The sequence below is a fragment of the Pararge aegeria genome, chromosome 16 (genome assembly GCF_905163445.1).
Source record: "Pararge aegeria chromosome 16, ilParAegt1.1, whole genome shotgun sequence".
Classification (NCBI taxonomy): Eukaryota; Metazoa; Arthropoda; class Insecta; order Lepidoptera; family Nymphalidae; genus Pararge; species Pararge aegeria.
The window spans coordinates 3,144,323-3,160,570 of NC_053195.1; the positions used below are offsets into that span (position 1 = coordinate 3,144,323).

The following is a 16,248-nucleotide window of genomic DNA, read 5'->3' on the forward strand; positions in this document are numbered from 1 at the left end:
TAACTTTATGCCATCAATCAAACCTATTGGTTGCTTTTTATTACATCGTCGTGAGGCTACAGAATACAGTTATCACCAACCTTTTTTCCGCGGATGTCGTACGAGGCGACTTAGTGAATATAACGGAGAACGGGCGGCAGCGTCAGCTTCTATTACCATCTGCGACCGTCAACCCGTCTGCCCAGCGTGGTTAACCAAACCCTCCCGCTAGGCTCAAAGGAGGGCACTATACTGATGGCCTCTTCCAGCGGGGACTGTTTTAGGTTATTGATGATAACTTGTACTAAATAAATATAATAAAAATCATTATCATCATATCATCCACATCATATCAACCCATTACCGGCCACGGGTCTCCTCCCACGATGAGAAGGGTACGGGAAGGGGACTCCACCACCCTGGCCCATTGCGGTTTGGTGGACCTCACACAAACACAATTTTGATTATGCAGGTTTCCTCACGGTGTTTTCCTTCACCGTTTTATATTTTAATTACTTTAAACGCACATAACTGAGACAAGTTGGAGGTGCGGCGCTGGGAGTCCAACTCGGCCGTAGTCTACCGCGCTGGCTTAGCGCGTGGTGGACTCCACACGGAGTCAGAACACTCACTCAGAACATTATAAAGAACTCTCGGGTGTGCAGGTTTTCTCACGATCTTTTCCCTCACCGTTGAAGCCAGTGATATTTTAATAGTTTAAAACGCACATAACTTAGATAACATAGAGTTGCGTGCTGGGATTCGAGCATGGTCCTCTCAAAGCGTAGCCTAACCGCTGAGCTATCACCGTTACTGATAAATAGTCATGTGTGTCAGCATAATATGAAGTTTACTGTCGCTTTTCTCATGCTGGAAGGAGACCCGAGCCTTGTTGCGGTACGGTAACGGTTCGATAATAATGACGATGACTAATAGTTACCGACTAAAGTCAAAATACAATACCTGAAGTCTGGACTAAATACTTACAAATAGGCACATAATGTAACCAGTGACACAATTATTAAAATGAATGTATGTAACACTGACCTCGTTTTACTCGTTTAAATACATATGTTACTATATCAATAGAATACCTGTTGCTATGTGGCTAGCGTACACGTTTAAATAACAAAATAATAATTAAACTTGTAACGTACGTAAAGTGTATTGAATCAGGTGTTTTTTTTTTAAGAATTGTGAATTTATTTCAAAGACAGACTATGTCAATATAGGCGCCAGCCAAGTTTAACTCAAATATTTGCCGAGTTTTATAATTCTGTCAGCCGCGTTTGGAGGTGTAAGGAAATAAAAGTTATAGTGATGGATGTTCCATGCAAACTTTTGGCTAAGAGAACTATGTTGGGATATATTTACGTGAAGAATGAATGAGGAGGTGGACCAGAGTTACAGAAAAACCTCATCAAAAATTCAAACTCGAACATTATTTATTTTAAGTAGGACTGAAAAAAACATTTTTGATAATTGAAGTCTAGCTTTTGGTTTAAGTTAGCGAACGATGTTATCACCATCCCCTTACAATGATGTAAACATATATGTATGAACGCTTCATAAGTGTCTGTGATAGGCCTACATGAATAAAGAAATTTTGAATTTGGTTTTAAATTTTAACAGACGACGGTTCGCTGGAAGAAAATGTTTTAGCATTAATGCCGCCTTTTGTTAACTGTGTATTCATCATCACGTCAACCCGTTACCGGGCAACTACAGGGCATGGGGATCCTCCTACAATGAAAAGGCCATTGCGGTTTGGTGGACCTCACACAAACACAACTCTGAGAACATTATGGAGAACTCTCAGGTATGCAGGTTTCCTCACGATGTTTTGCTTTACCGTTCAAGCATGTGATATTTTAAATTCTTAAACGCACATAACTCGACGAGTTAGAACTCGGCCCGCCGAAACTGAAGCCAAAGTCCTTACCACTGAGCTACTACTGCTTCGGCGTGCAATAAAGTTAATAAATAAATAGGTCTGTATGTTTGTAGTAACTGTACCACCAGTTCCGTTGCACTGTTGCTCTTTTTAAAGATCATCGGCAATAAAACTGTGACGAGTCGCTGATAAGAATGACCTCCCCTTTTTTTCAGTTTCTTAAAAATTATGCTACAATGTAGCATCTTAAAAAAAAACAGCTTAAAAAAAATCTAGTGTTGGATTTCATTAGCGTCATTACATAAAAATGTATGTAGATGTGTGATGTGAAGAAAATGCTAACAAGATAATGATAAAACAGTGGGATGATGATGATGATGATAAGTATGACGTCATAATATGATTGGATATTATATCCAATCATATTATGACGGTACTTTATCATCAGGCGGTACTTGGCTGAATTCGTTGACATACGAGTACAATGATAACGCTTGTATGATTATGTTTGATTTACTCAGAATAAGCGTAAATTCACTGTCGAGTCAAAATCTTCTGAATATGTTCGGATTCTAGCATTTTATAGCCCAATTATAGCTGGAAAAAAGCTTTTTAACATAAGGCTACAAGGCTTAGAAATTGTACTCTATACGCACGTTTACGTTTCGAGAAAGAGGTAAACGGCCGAATCCAACTTGAATGGGCAGCGGTCGAGAAACTTCGTGACATCTTCTCGTCCAAAATCCCCCAGTGCCTGAAGACTAAAGTCTTCGAACAGTGCGTGTTGCCAGTGATGACTTACGGATCAGAGACATGGTCCCTAACTATGGGCCTCATAAGAAGGCTCATAGTCACTCAGCGGGCGATGGAGAGAGCTATGTCAGGAGTATCTCTACGTGATCAAATCAGAAATGAGGAGATCCGTCGAAGAACTAGAGTTACCGACATAGCTCAGCGAGTCGCGAAGCTGAAGTGGCAGTGGGCGGGGCACATAGCTCGGAGAACCGATGGACTTTGAATGGCGACTCCTCACCGGTAAACGCAGCGTAGGTCGGCCCCCAACGAGGTGGACAGATGACATCAGGCGAGTAGCTGTGAGCCGCTAGAGGCAAGCAGCCCAGGACCGTGTATTGTGGAACTCCCTACAAAAGACCTATGTCCAGCAGTGGACGTCCATTGGTTGAGATGATGATGATGATACGCATGTTTGGCTCCAACACTGGCAGAGTGATTACGCATTACACGACTGGCTTGCGACAGGCGTACGTACATCTTGCAATCTTCGCTGTCAAAATTCACTTTTGTATTTTTGCATCCATAACGTTTGACATCAGTGGTCGCGATATTTACGCCTGTCGGAAGGCTGTTGTAAGATACGTTGCCTGCCGGTGTCGGAGCAAAACGTGCGTATAGAGTACATTTTCAAGTTCTAAGGATTTTTCCAGGATTGGGCTATAAAATGATAAATTCCAGATATCAACGCGTGCACTTCAAATCGACAAAAAGAAATATGTTTGTTGTATTATTAGTATAAATATATGGTTTATTATTGTAATAGCTGTCCCCGTTCTCCGTCTACGTTCATTACGGTAATTTACAAATCCCGTGGGAACCGTTTGTATCCTTGGGATAAAAAGTAGCCTATGTTACCACCTGTCCTTTCAGCTAACTTTATGCCAAAATTCACGTTGATTGGTTGCTTGGTTAGGAAGCAAAGAGAGAACAAACAAACAAACGAACACACTTTCGCATTCATATTATTTGTAAAGATAAATAGTAAACGTCGCGTATTCTCTTTCTCAACGAGTAGGTGAAATGGCAGTTAAGGATACCTTTATACTGCCATATTAGCAAGTTGCATATAAATAGCAATTAACACGCTAAGATACTAGAATTCACATTACAATGAAAATAAGGCAAATTACCGACACTATTAAGTTCCAATGATAAAAATTATACGACACGAATGTTGATACTACATCGTTAAATGCGGTTGCTAGGCGCGATTTAATCTCGCGGAATTCGTGTCGTAACGTGTTCGTGGGATCGCTATGGCAGTACATCTATTATTATTTTGCCACCTTAGATAGGTATTCTTGTATCTATTATGTTATATAATTTGAATGAATATACATATTACGTAAGTACATATAACATGATGAATTAATACACAATACTATAAATAAATAGGTATATGCATAAATAAATATGTACATATATACATATCTTAAAACTTTTAATATATTGCCGTATATAGCGCGCTCTCAGAAAAGCATACGTTAAGCAGCAAACGTTTGTAGGCTGCTAATATTGATTATGACGTATGTTATATAATGTTTCTATTAACAACTAATGGAGCTACGAAATTGTATTAACGTCATAGTATTATTTTTTTCTATCTTCATTGTTGCTGTAGCATTCTGAGTCAGTCTGTAAGTGGGCTATACAAAGGGGTATACATAAGTTTTATAATCTATATTATATACATTGTTTATAACTTTGGCTTCCTTTTAAATAAAAAAATTCAATAAAATACAAACTTTACTTTTTAAATTCCTTTTATTTAAGAATAATTTGTAGTACGAATTATGAAAGAATTTGACAATTTACATTTTTTTGAATTTACTTTACAAGAATTATGTGGCTGTGAATTTGTTAAAAATAAAATGTATCAACAACAGCGCTACAAATTACACCTACAGTAGTAGTATATAGTAGAATTCTAAGACAAAAGATTTGCATTCCAGAGAAAATGAGGCAGACTATCATAAAATAATTATTATGACTAGCTGCAATGATAAAATGATACAACATTAGTGCCTTCAACGACATTTTGCTAGACGGGATAATCCGGAAATTCGTGACGTAACGAGATCATTGGGTCACTGTGACAGTGTGTCGATAATTTTTTTGTTGCAATTTAAAACAGGTGAACTACTATCTACTATATATATCTACTATCCTATCTTCTATTTCATTGATTAATTTAATCCAAATAATAAAATAATAGGAAAAGTTTTAAAATTCCTTACTAACTAAAAGTTAATATTATTATTAGCATGCTAATCGAAAATTCGCATTCCAATGAATGAATGAAGCAAACTGTCTTATTATTTTTGACAGTTTGTTACGAACGTGCTTTAATCTCCCAGAATTTGTGACGTAACAATCATTGGGTCTCTGTGACACTGTTCAAATTCAAATTCATTCATTGCATATTACAGGTCAGGTTGGATAGAATTACATGTATGAAGTCCCAATGTATATTGCCTCTTTGGGCGTGCCACAATTACAAAGTATTATATTTTAAAGTTAATTATTTAAAACTAGTACATTAAATTTGAACTAATTATAAAATTCATAAATATTATAAAATGTATTGTTAACTAAAAATTTAAAACACTCTTTTTTAAAATCAATTAAATTATGTGTCGTTATTATGTCGTTGTCCTAGACAGGTAATCTCTTATCTAATATTCAATTGATATATTTGATGTATATTGAGAATACTTTATAAATGCGTTACTAGCGTAAAGTATAGATATAATTATTATAGTTATGCTAATTACAAGAATTCGCATTCCAATGAATGAATGAAGCAAACTCTCATAAATTACCACGAATTGTTGCAATGATAAAAATTATAGGTACGACATTACTGATATCGCACCGTCAACGGCCGGTTGCTAGGAGCTTTAATCTCGCGGAATTCGTGACGTAACCAGATCATTGGGTCACTGTGACAGTGTGTCTATTATTATGTTGCTATATTATATAGGTAGCGTTTATTACGTGACATAGTAGACACGTCTATGTCTACTATGTCACGTAATAAACGCTCTCTGTTCTACGCATAGTTTTTATGATAGTAACCTATTTTCTAAGTGAAACTTCTTTAGAATCGTTGTGATTCCAAACTCGATAAAACTAAAAAATAATTCCATAGAGACAAAAACACATACACGTATAAGATTCAGCCGGCGAGGGAATGAGATAGAATACAATACACATTTTGTTTCCCATTGAAGTTACCAAGGAAACCGAATAATATCTAGATAAAGAAACAAACACATAAATGTATAGGACAGAGTGAGATAAATAAATAAATATACTACAACAATACACACATCGCCATCTAGCACCAAAGTAAGCGTAGCTTGTGTTAAGGGTACTAAGATGACTGATGAATATTTTTATGAATACCATATATAAATACTCACAATATATATACATATAACCACGCAGACACCGAAAAACATTCATGCCTTGGGCTCAGAAAGCAGTGTCGCTGCCCACTGCGCCAATCGGCCGTCAAAGTGAAGCAAGTGATATTTTAACTATCACTAATATACATAAATACTTATAATATACAGATAAACAACACCCAGACACGGAAAAATATTCACGTTCATCGCACAAACATTTTCCAGTTGCGGGAGTCTAACCCGCGGCGCAAATCGGTCGTCATAATATGGCATGTAATAATTTTTGCTTAAGCTTTATCATAAACACAAGCGTTGTTATATTCATTGTTTCTACAGTTCAAGTATAAAAGGTGACACATTAATGTTACTAGGTTTTGTCATAAGGTTTACTAATTGACATCAAAGTTCAGCACGTTTAAAGAATTGAATCGAAGAATGAGAGGTGATAGCCTAGGGGGAAGGCTTCGGCTCGTTTCGGAGGGACCGAGTTCGAACCTCGGCACGCACCAACAACTTTTCGGAGTAATGTGCGTTTTAAGGAACTAAAATATCACTTGCTTCAACGGTGAAGGCAAACATCGTGAGGAAACCTGCATGCCTGAGAGTTCTCCATTATGTTCTCAGAGTTGTGTTTGTGTGAGGTCCACCAAACCGCAATGGCCTTTTCATTGTAGGAGGATACCCATGCCCTGTAGTGGCCCGGTAACGGGTTGACGTGATGATGAATACACAGTTAACAAAAGGCGGCATTAATGCTAAAACATTTTCTTCCAGCGAACCGTCGTCTGTTAAAATTTAAAACCAAATTCAAAATTTCTTTATTCATGTAGGCCTATCACAGGCACTTATGAAGCGTTCATACATATATGTTTACATCATTGTAAGGGGATGGTGATAACTTCGTTCGCCAACTTACCAAAAGCTAGACTTCAAGTTCTACATAATGTTCTCAAAGGCGTGTGAAGTCCACGGCCTTAATCCCTCCTCAATGTGGGAGAAGACTCGTGCCCTGTAGTGGGCCGGTAATGGGTTGATATGATGATGATGATGAAATATTTATTGATGATTTATAAAGTAAAGTTAGTTTCTGTACTTAAACGTAACATCAACACATAATATTCTCTTTCTTTCGGAGTGCATACTCCATTTTTATCGGATTTAAGAAAGAAAGCCCAACATCAGAATGCGAGACGCGCCGTCCGTCACACATACGTAATTACTGTAACATGTTAATGAGCTATTGTTTGTTTGTTTGTCATAAATCGTCGACGTGCACAATTAGCCCGCGCTAGGTGTTCCCACGCGTATTCGTATTTATAATGGACCGTATTCCACGCGCGTCCATCGGGACTGCTAGCAGAAAAAAGCTTAGCTTCGGCTAGCTTGGTTTCGGCTAAATTAGTTTCGGCTAAATTAGTTTCGGCTATCTTGGTTTTGGCTAGTTTGGTTTTAGCTAGCGTGATTTCTGCTAGCTTGGTTTCAGTTAGCTTGGCATAATTAGTTTCGACTAGCTTAGTTTTGGCTAACTTGGTTTTGACTAGCTTGGGATCGGCTAGCTTGGATTGGCTAGCTTGGTTTTGGCTAGCTTGGTTTCGGCTAGCTTGGTTTTGGCTTGCTTAGATTCGGTTAGCTTAGTTTCGGCTAACTTGGTTTCGCCAACCTGACTTCGGCTAGCTTGGTTAAGGCTAGCTTGGTTTCAGCTAGTTAGGTTTTGGCTAGCTTAGTTTCGGCTAGCTTGGTTTAAGCTAGCTTGACGTCGGCTAGCTTGGATTCGGTTAGTTTGTTTTCGGCTAGCTTGGCTTCGGCTAGCTTGGCTTCGGTTAGCTTGGTTTCGGCTAGCTTGGTTACAGCTAGCTTGGCTTTGGCTAGCTTAGTTTCGGCTAACTTGGTTTCGGCAGAATAAAAGCGCTCAGGTCACAAAGGGCCACAGACGCTTGAGTATGCCACTGAAATCGGCCTTTAGCTTTACTAGGCAAGGGTATATAATTTAGGTTAATTTAAAGAAAACGCATTTATTTATTTTTAATTGGGCTAATTGTCTCATAAAGGAGAAGAATTTTTCCATATCATGCCATCTTCCATCTATATGCATACCCTGGTCAAAAACCCTGTGCACGCCACCCTAAACTTTAAAATATTGATAATATGCTGTCACGGACTTTATTTTGAAACTAGTAAATGGGAAGAACTTTGTAATACATGATTTTATCGAAACTTTAACGCTTACGTAGCGCACGCAGCGAAAGCTCTCAAAAGAAAAAAAAAACTCACGATTTTGAAACATTCTTCATCGTTGCTATGCTGGTATTGGTCTTAGAACACTAAAATAATTTTTAAATCAGAAGAGTAGTTCTTGAGATCATCGCGTTCAAGTAAACAAACAAACAAACTCGTCAGCTTTGTTTATTAGTATAAGATTACTCATTGAACTACTCTCAAAAGGAATTAATATAGATATTCAAATATTATTTTGCTGACCTTACCCAATCACGATTTCATTCAGTAATCACACCAACCAATCATACGTTACGTCCTAAGATTTATAAACTTTAATATTGTAATATACATACATAGTAATATAATGTATTACACAATTTGTTACATCGACAATCGAGAATGAATGTTATATGAAACGATTATACTCAGACAAGTTAAGGTTCAAGTACATTAATTTTTCATACTATTTATTACTTAACTTCGTAACTTACAAAATATACGAGTAATACATTGTAGCGTAGGCTCGAAACCTTAAAAGCCTAATGTTTAAACTGAGTGGTAAGAATTATCTTCGCTTAATTAAAATTAAAAATCATTATTGTTTTTTTCCATTTCGCTACAAGGCTAATGTGGCTAAACATGGCTGGAGACATTATTCTCCCCGGGGTCGGGGTAAAAAAATATCTTCTCCCACAGCTTTATCAACTGGCGTACAAATGGAAGTAATTTGTAATTTTTTATTTGACGGTCGAATGGCGCAGTGGGCAGAGACCCTGCTTGCTGAGTCAAAGGCCGTGGGTTCGATTCCCACAACTGGTGAATGTTTGTGTGACGAACATGAATGTTTTTCAGTGTCTGGGTGTTTATATGTATATTATAAGTATTTATGTATATACACAAGTTACGCTTACTTTGGGACTACATGGTGATGTGTGAATTGTCGTTGTATTATTTTTTTTTTTTTTGCTCCATAATATATTTATATCCAATCCAAATTTTTATATCCAAATAGGGGTAAAATTCAACTATTCAATGTTGCAATGCTTTGGTAGGTGGACCTAAAATAAATATTTACAACCGATCATCATCTTATCAAACCATTACCGGGCACGGGTCTTCTCGCACAACGACAAGGGCTTAGTCCGTAGTTCACAACGCGATTTAAAACCCGTTTATTGTTATTACTGTTAATTAATAATGTGTCTATAGCCTATTCCTTGCAATTTCTTTGTTGTTCAGTACAAACTATTGATCTAAAGGGAGATATTTCAACCAATTAACATTTTCGGTTTATTATTTGTTTGTCGAATCGTCTGTCGTGCTAGAACTATGACTCCATTCAAAGCAAAGTTCAATCATTGCTGGTGTTCATATAATAAATAATTTAAGAATATCTATTTGGAGCGGTGTAGAAATAATATATTACTAGGTCACATACGTAAGTATTTATGAGTGATAAGATAAAACTGGTTGTATGAAGCGCTCGGTAAATTCGCCGGTGAAGACATCGGCGCCGTGGCTTAGTTGGTTAAAGCGCCTGTCTAGTAAACAGGAGATCGCGAGTTCGAATCTCGCCGGGGCCTACAACGTGTGAGTTGTTCAAATTTTTTTTATTTTCTCTCTTTTTTTTTTAGTTATATTATTCACTTTTCGGAGTTATACTTGTATTTTTTTAATTTGCATTTTGTAGTTACAGTTTAGAAATAATTGACTTGGATTTCGATGTTTGCATCCAGGAATCGAACTTTTTATTTGGGGGAAAAAATGTTGCCCGCGAGATTTTTAAAAAACCGAAATAAATACCATCGTATCTAATAATATTAAAGGAAACAGGTGGGTGGGTACATGATATACTATATTAGCTTATTCCATACTTAATATTGGTGATATTTTTAAAATTTGGATGAGTAGTTTCGGGGATTACCGCCTGCATCCAATCTTACAAATATTACCTTTTTATAACATTAGTGTGGATGTTTTATCTTTTATTTTTACCACGCCCGCAAACCGTACCATAAACCTACGTATTACTCTTAGTTGACTAGTTATTTTATCTGTCTTCATACAACGATGAATATCATAGAATCTAGAATACATTTATCGCATCGCGTATGAAACAACATAGGAGCGACGGAATGTGTAAATTTATTGTCCGTGTTTTTATATTTAAAAAAAACTTGATAAGTTTTATCATACTTATCTGTGGAACAGACCAATTATGAGGCCGTCCAAATCTTTTCGCAAGACGAAGCGTAAAAATTAAAACTTATTTTACAAACAAATCCACCCTTGGTAAAGGCTGTGTTTGAAAACAATAAACGGACTTCTTAACCGCTAATGAGAAAAGTTCCTTCCTGTGTGGTTTTTAGGGTCCCGTAGTAAAAACACATTGTAAACAGTGAGTACATTGTAAATTTTGTGATAGAATATTAAAGATTATTGTATGAGGTCTAAAAGAAAACTTAAACTCACAATATCAACAATATTTATTTTTATTTTATTCAATCTCTCTATTGGTACACCACTACACAGTTAGGAAAATAAAGGACGAAATGGAGAGAAACACAAAGACTGGAGAATGCAAAAGCGATCGCTTCGAAGCGATCTCTGCCATGCAACCTTAGGATTAAGACAACAAGAGCGATAACAAATAGGTGGTGTAAAATTATTATAAACCTACATTCAAATAACTACAAACGAATACATAAACAAAAAATTACAATAGCGATAGGTATTCAAATTCCTCTTAAAATAATTATACACAGCACGTTAAGCCGCCGGTTCCAGATATATAATCACAACTGTAAATGATAACAACTCTACTAGGGCTGTATAATAGCCAAAGAGTTAAAGCTATACGAAAGCACTGTTGCCATTTAGAGCGTCAAACAACGAGAAAGAGGCTGATAATAAGAGTTAAAACTATATTACAGCTATGTAGCCGTTGAAACTATAACGCCCTTTTATAGAATTCTTACAACGTTAATTTGCAGGACCTTAGGAGACCTCTCATAGTAGATATTGTATATAGATTTTTGGTTTTAATATTTTAGTCTTACCAATTTTGTACATACGAAGTGTCAATCTGGGGATAAAATGTAAACAAGGGTACCCGTCAGACCCCAGCAAAAGTGCAGAAAACTGTACCAAAAAGTTAAGTTAAAATTGGATAGAAGCAGGCGTTACTTTGCGGAAATCCATAATATATTATGAAAGTTAAGCTTAACTTGCTATACTCCGCGAACAGCAGGAGAATCTGTATGGTACTTAACAATTATTCATTGTAAAGTCAACATCTCCTGGGGATGCTCCGGTTTCGGAGCGAAACGTGCGTAGAGGGTACATTGCCAAGGATCTGTTTGGTGTGGAGTATACGGATTGAAGTAATTATAAATAACACCATACAGATTCTCCTGCTGTTCGCGGAATATAGCAAGTTAAGTTTAATTTTCATAAGTTAAGTTAATCTAACATGCAACAGTTTATCTATTTGGTTGCGACGTACACTATTCATATTACCATAAAATAAATCAATGTCAGGATAATTATAAACAGAATTAACAACGCGAGAAGCACGGATTTTTGATTTATTTACAAAAGTTCTTAAAAATATACATTAAAATTTACATTAAATAAAGAAATAAGTTCAGCCTCTAATAAAATCTACATGTATGTACCTACCTGCTACAGTTTACAGCAAGCTTAATTTTTTTTTTATTAATTTAATTTAATTTATTTTTGTAATTTCACGGAACCCCTAAAATGGTAAGACCGATTCGTTAGTTTTTATTTTAATTTAAAAGATGATTATGTTAATTTGACGTTTACCGCTCGGCCGGGCTCGGATGTGTTTTACCTGCCGACTTACTTAACTGCAGGTGTAGTAGTGAACTTAACCCAGTGGGCCGGACTTACTATCTATTTAGATTTCCTATACAGATTAACTGTATGCTTATTAAACATTCTGTTTAATATAATATCGTCCGCCGCTATTGTTCATGTACCTTTACATTTTGAATAATTTATATTCTTTTAATTTTGAGGGTTATTTGGTCTAGTGGAGACAGTTCGTTTCAATCGAGAGCGCTTGATGAAACGTTTATCGAAATCGAGTGTACTATTTAATATAGTCGCGAGGTTTCGAAGCAAATTGTTGGGTTACGATGTGTGATCCACTGGGCTGCAAGTGACAGTTCTGCTAGTGAAACTTTGACACTTGGTGTACCATAAAATTAAATCGTCACTTAATACAAATTAATATTAAAATGTGCTCGTTGAAACGTTGTTCGATATAGAATGTACTGCATAATATAGACACGAAGTTTGAGAGTTTGTTTTTTTCTGTACTATGTGCAGGTCGACTTTAAAATTTAAAATGATGTTGGAAAAGAGCAATCTGCTGAGTTTCTTGCCGGCTCTTCTCATTGGAATCTGCCTTCCGAAACGATGGTAGAGTCACTACAAACAGACTGACTTGACGTTTCAAAAGTGTTTATTAATTAGGCGTTATTAGTGAATTTTTTATATATTTTTAGTAAGTACCGTGTACGTGTACGTTATGTAAAGTAAATAAATAGGTAATAATAAATAAATCACACCCTGCTGATCGGAACACAACAATGCTTCTTAGCGGCAAATAAGCACATACTTCCGCGGACGAGCTCCGTCACAGAAATCTCTACTACTACTGAAAACTACTAATTATATTGTATGTCTTAAAGTTTGTATCTTAAAATACAACTAGCTGTTGCCCGCGTTCTTTGTCCGCGTTTATTATAGTTTTTGCGCAAATCTCTTGGGAATAGTTTTTTTTTACGGGATAAAAAGTAGCCTGGTACTCTCCGTCTTTTCAACTAACTTTATGCCAAAAATCAAGCTGATTGGTTGCTTAGTTAAAGCGTTAAGTAAAGACAAACAAACTTACGCATTTAAAATATAAGTAACGATTAAAATTAAAAAAACTATACTAAATGTAGTGCCATTTTAGTAACGTTTTCTGTGAATTGATACCACAATTTTTTACCTGTCAATTTATTTTATTTGAGAGATAGGTGTAAAACCAAATTGACGCGGAATACTAGCTGATTGTACGTACAAGTGGCTTTGATGTTTAAATAAATTACATTTGGTTTGGGTATTCTATACGCGCTGTTAACTATAAACATGATTGGAAAATTTAAAAAAAACATCCAATAAAGCTTCTAAATTTTTGCTATTTTCGTTAGCATCAATCGCAAATGGTTACAAATTTATGTAAAGCCGTTTCAATATAATAATCCACTTTATTGAATGAATTAATGAATACACTTTTATTGTACACCCCATAAACAAATAGAAAAATTTGGCGGCCTTATCGCTACATAGCGATCTCTTCCAGGCAAAGGCTAACGCCAAGAAGAGAGGTAGGTGGTGCATATATATATATATATATATATATATATATTAATAAGTATACCTACTCAACTATGTAATTGGTTAGCCCGCTACCATCTTAGACTGACCACCAGAGTCAAGAGATAACTAGTAATGGATTTTAAAAAAAATGTAGGTTTAGACCTACAATCCTTTTCCCGTAATAAAATAATTGAGAAGGAAATATATTCTGAATTGATTAATTAGCAGTATAATAAGATATTATTAATTATTTCTTTTGGGTATACAAAAAGCCAATAAAGTCAAAATATGGAAAGTTGAAACTTTGCATCGATCTGATGCGATACAGCGCAAAAAGTAGTCTTATCAAGGCATATCACTTGTGAATAAACAAAGAGCGAGTTTCCATTCAACAAAAACGGTTATATTTATTTTATGATATTCACGTGAACTTTAGTAACTCAATCTCTTTCAGATTTCTTACTTTGCAAACTTCAAACAAGAAAAGTTGGTACACATTATTTATAACTATTTCAAATTGAAACCATAATGTAAAGAAACCATCTAGTTATTGAAATAAGAAGTTGTGACAAACGACTGAAAAGTAGCGCTTTTTTTGCATTTATCAAATGATTTAAATACCACACTCTGTTCGTTTTATACTCTCACCCTATTTGCAAAAGTTAATAATAAGGCTTAGCACCTGATTAAATTAAGCATTTATGTGATACATATGTATTATTAACTAGAGAATAAAGTAAATTATACGTAAGTAGTAGAGTTTTAGTTGTTAGACATTTTCTAGTTTTTGAAGTTATACTGCTTTTGGCGCGTTAGGGAAAAATTGTGAGAGTAAATTTTTAAGAATGGGCCCGCACACTGTCTCTAATAACCCTGAAATTAGCTACAAGGTTTGACAGTGTAAACTTTCAATTATGGGTGTCAAATGAAAGGGCTTGACTAGTAGAATAATGTTAATTTTATTATTGATTAATACATATCCTGCCTTGACAGCGGCATCTCTTGCAATGGACAAACGCCCAATACAGGAATGCAATGACACATAGTTAATTTAATCAGTCAAAGTCGATTTGTCCGGTTAAGTGTACAGTTATATGACGGTGGAAAGTAAACAAACCGGTGGCCAAGTAAAGGCGAGCCCACTGCCTATGGTTTATTTAATTTTTTTCGTTCTGTTGACGTAGATTGTTGAGTGAATGTGAGACCTTAGTTATATTCACTAACTCAAGGTGCGCTTTTTCTGTTTCGGATGGATAATCGCCTGTGATATTAACACAGTCCAGGAAGATGTTGGCGACGGCTGCGAATTCTACGAATTGGCGGTACGCACTTGGCATTTAACGTCCTTCCGTTCGCAGAACGCCTTAAACGTTCTGGACCCTTAGTATAATCTCTGCAGCTCGCAAACGAAAGGTTGCTTTTGCGTAAGGAAATCAATTAAAGTTATAGCAAAATTGACCTAATGTCACTTGTCCTAAAGTCACAAATTCTGTTAAATTAAATATTACCTACAACAATAATCTATTATTCCTAGGTAAAAATATAGATGAAGCAATCAAAATATACAGCCTTTTATGCCGCATATTTTGACGCTCGCAAGAGAATCAAGCGATACAGCAGAGCAGAGCAAGTTGACTTAATGTTGTCTTAGAATATAGCACGCTAACCTGCTACATGTATGACAGTTATATTTAATCCATATCCCTTATCGCTTTTTACACAACATCGTACCGAAACGCTTAATCACATGGCGAGACGTCTTTGCCGTTAGGGTGGTAACTAGCCACGGCCAAAGCCTCCACACATCCCCTTACAATGATGTAAACATATATGTATGAACGCTTCATAAGTGCCTGTGATAGGCCGACACTTTGCAAAACAAAAAAAAGAAAGAAAGAAAGATGAATTTGAATTACACTCTGGGGCACGAGGGTGAACTCCAAAAAATTCATAACTTGGGTTTGGTACTGAGAATATTTAACTCAAAGACAAATATTTCTTTATAAAAATAAGCACGTAGATGACATTAGATGCAAACATCAAAAGTGACATGTATGTCATAAAAAATATATATGTTGTAGTGAGCGAACATATTAACCCAATACGGCAATACCAAAGAATTCTTCTCTAACTCGTGATCACTAGACCAAGAAGCCTAATAGGCTAAAGCACAAAAAACTACTAAAAATAGATCATCTTACACATACCACACATATAAAAACATACCATACTTTCCCGCCAAATACCTTTAACAATACCAACGAGTTCCCAAATTTATTACGCCTTCCAAAAATATGTAATTCCAGTGAACCTGACAAATAAACGGTGTTTATCCGCCGTAACCGGTAACCACCAATAAAGCCACAGGTTATACCTTATATGAGTAAAATGTCAGTTAAATATCTCCTCAAGATATGAGGAACCTACACCGTGACGATAGCTCCCTTTACGGGCTAGGGTTGCCATGGTTTAATATATTGTCGGGATTTTCCTTCAACATTATGAGCTTCGTCGTGTTCATATCATATTATGCTAAAATTTAAAAAAAAACAATATTCC

At 36.0% G+C, this 16,248-nt stretch overlaps 1 protein-coding gene and 1 non-coding gene across 2 annotated transcripts in view; both read left to right on the forward strand.

The window, feature by feature from the left end:
• The window catches only part of LOC120630586 (tRNA dimethylallyltransferase), a 334,518-nt gene that overhangs the window by 201,977 nt on the left and 116,293 nt on the right, over positions 1-16,248 (forward strand). The gene's annotated exons all lie outside the window — the stretch shown is intronic.
• On the forward strand, positions 9,805-9,878 carry Trnat-agu. Its single transcript has one exon. It is a non-coding gene; the product is annotated as a tRNA-Thr (tRNA).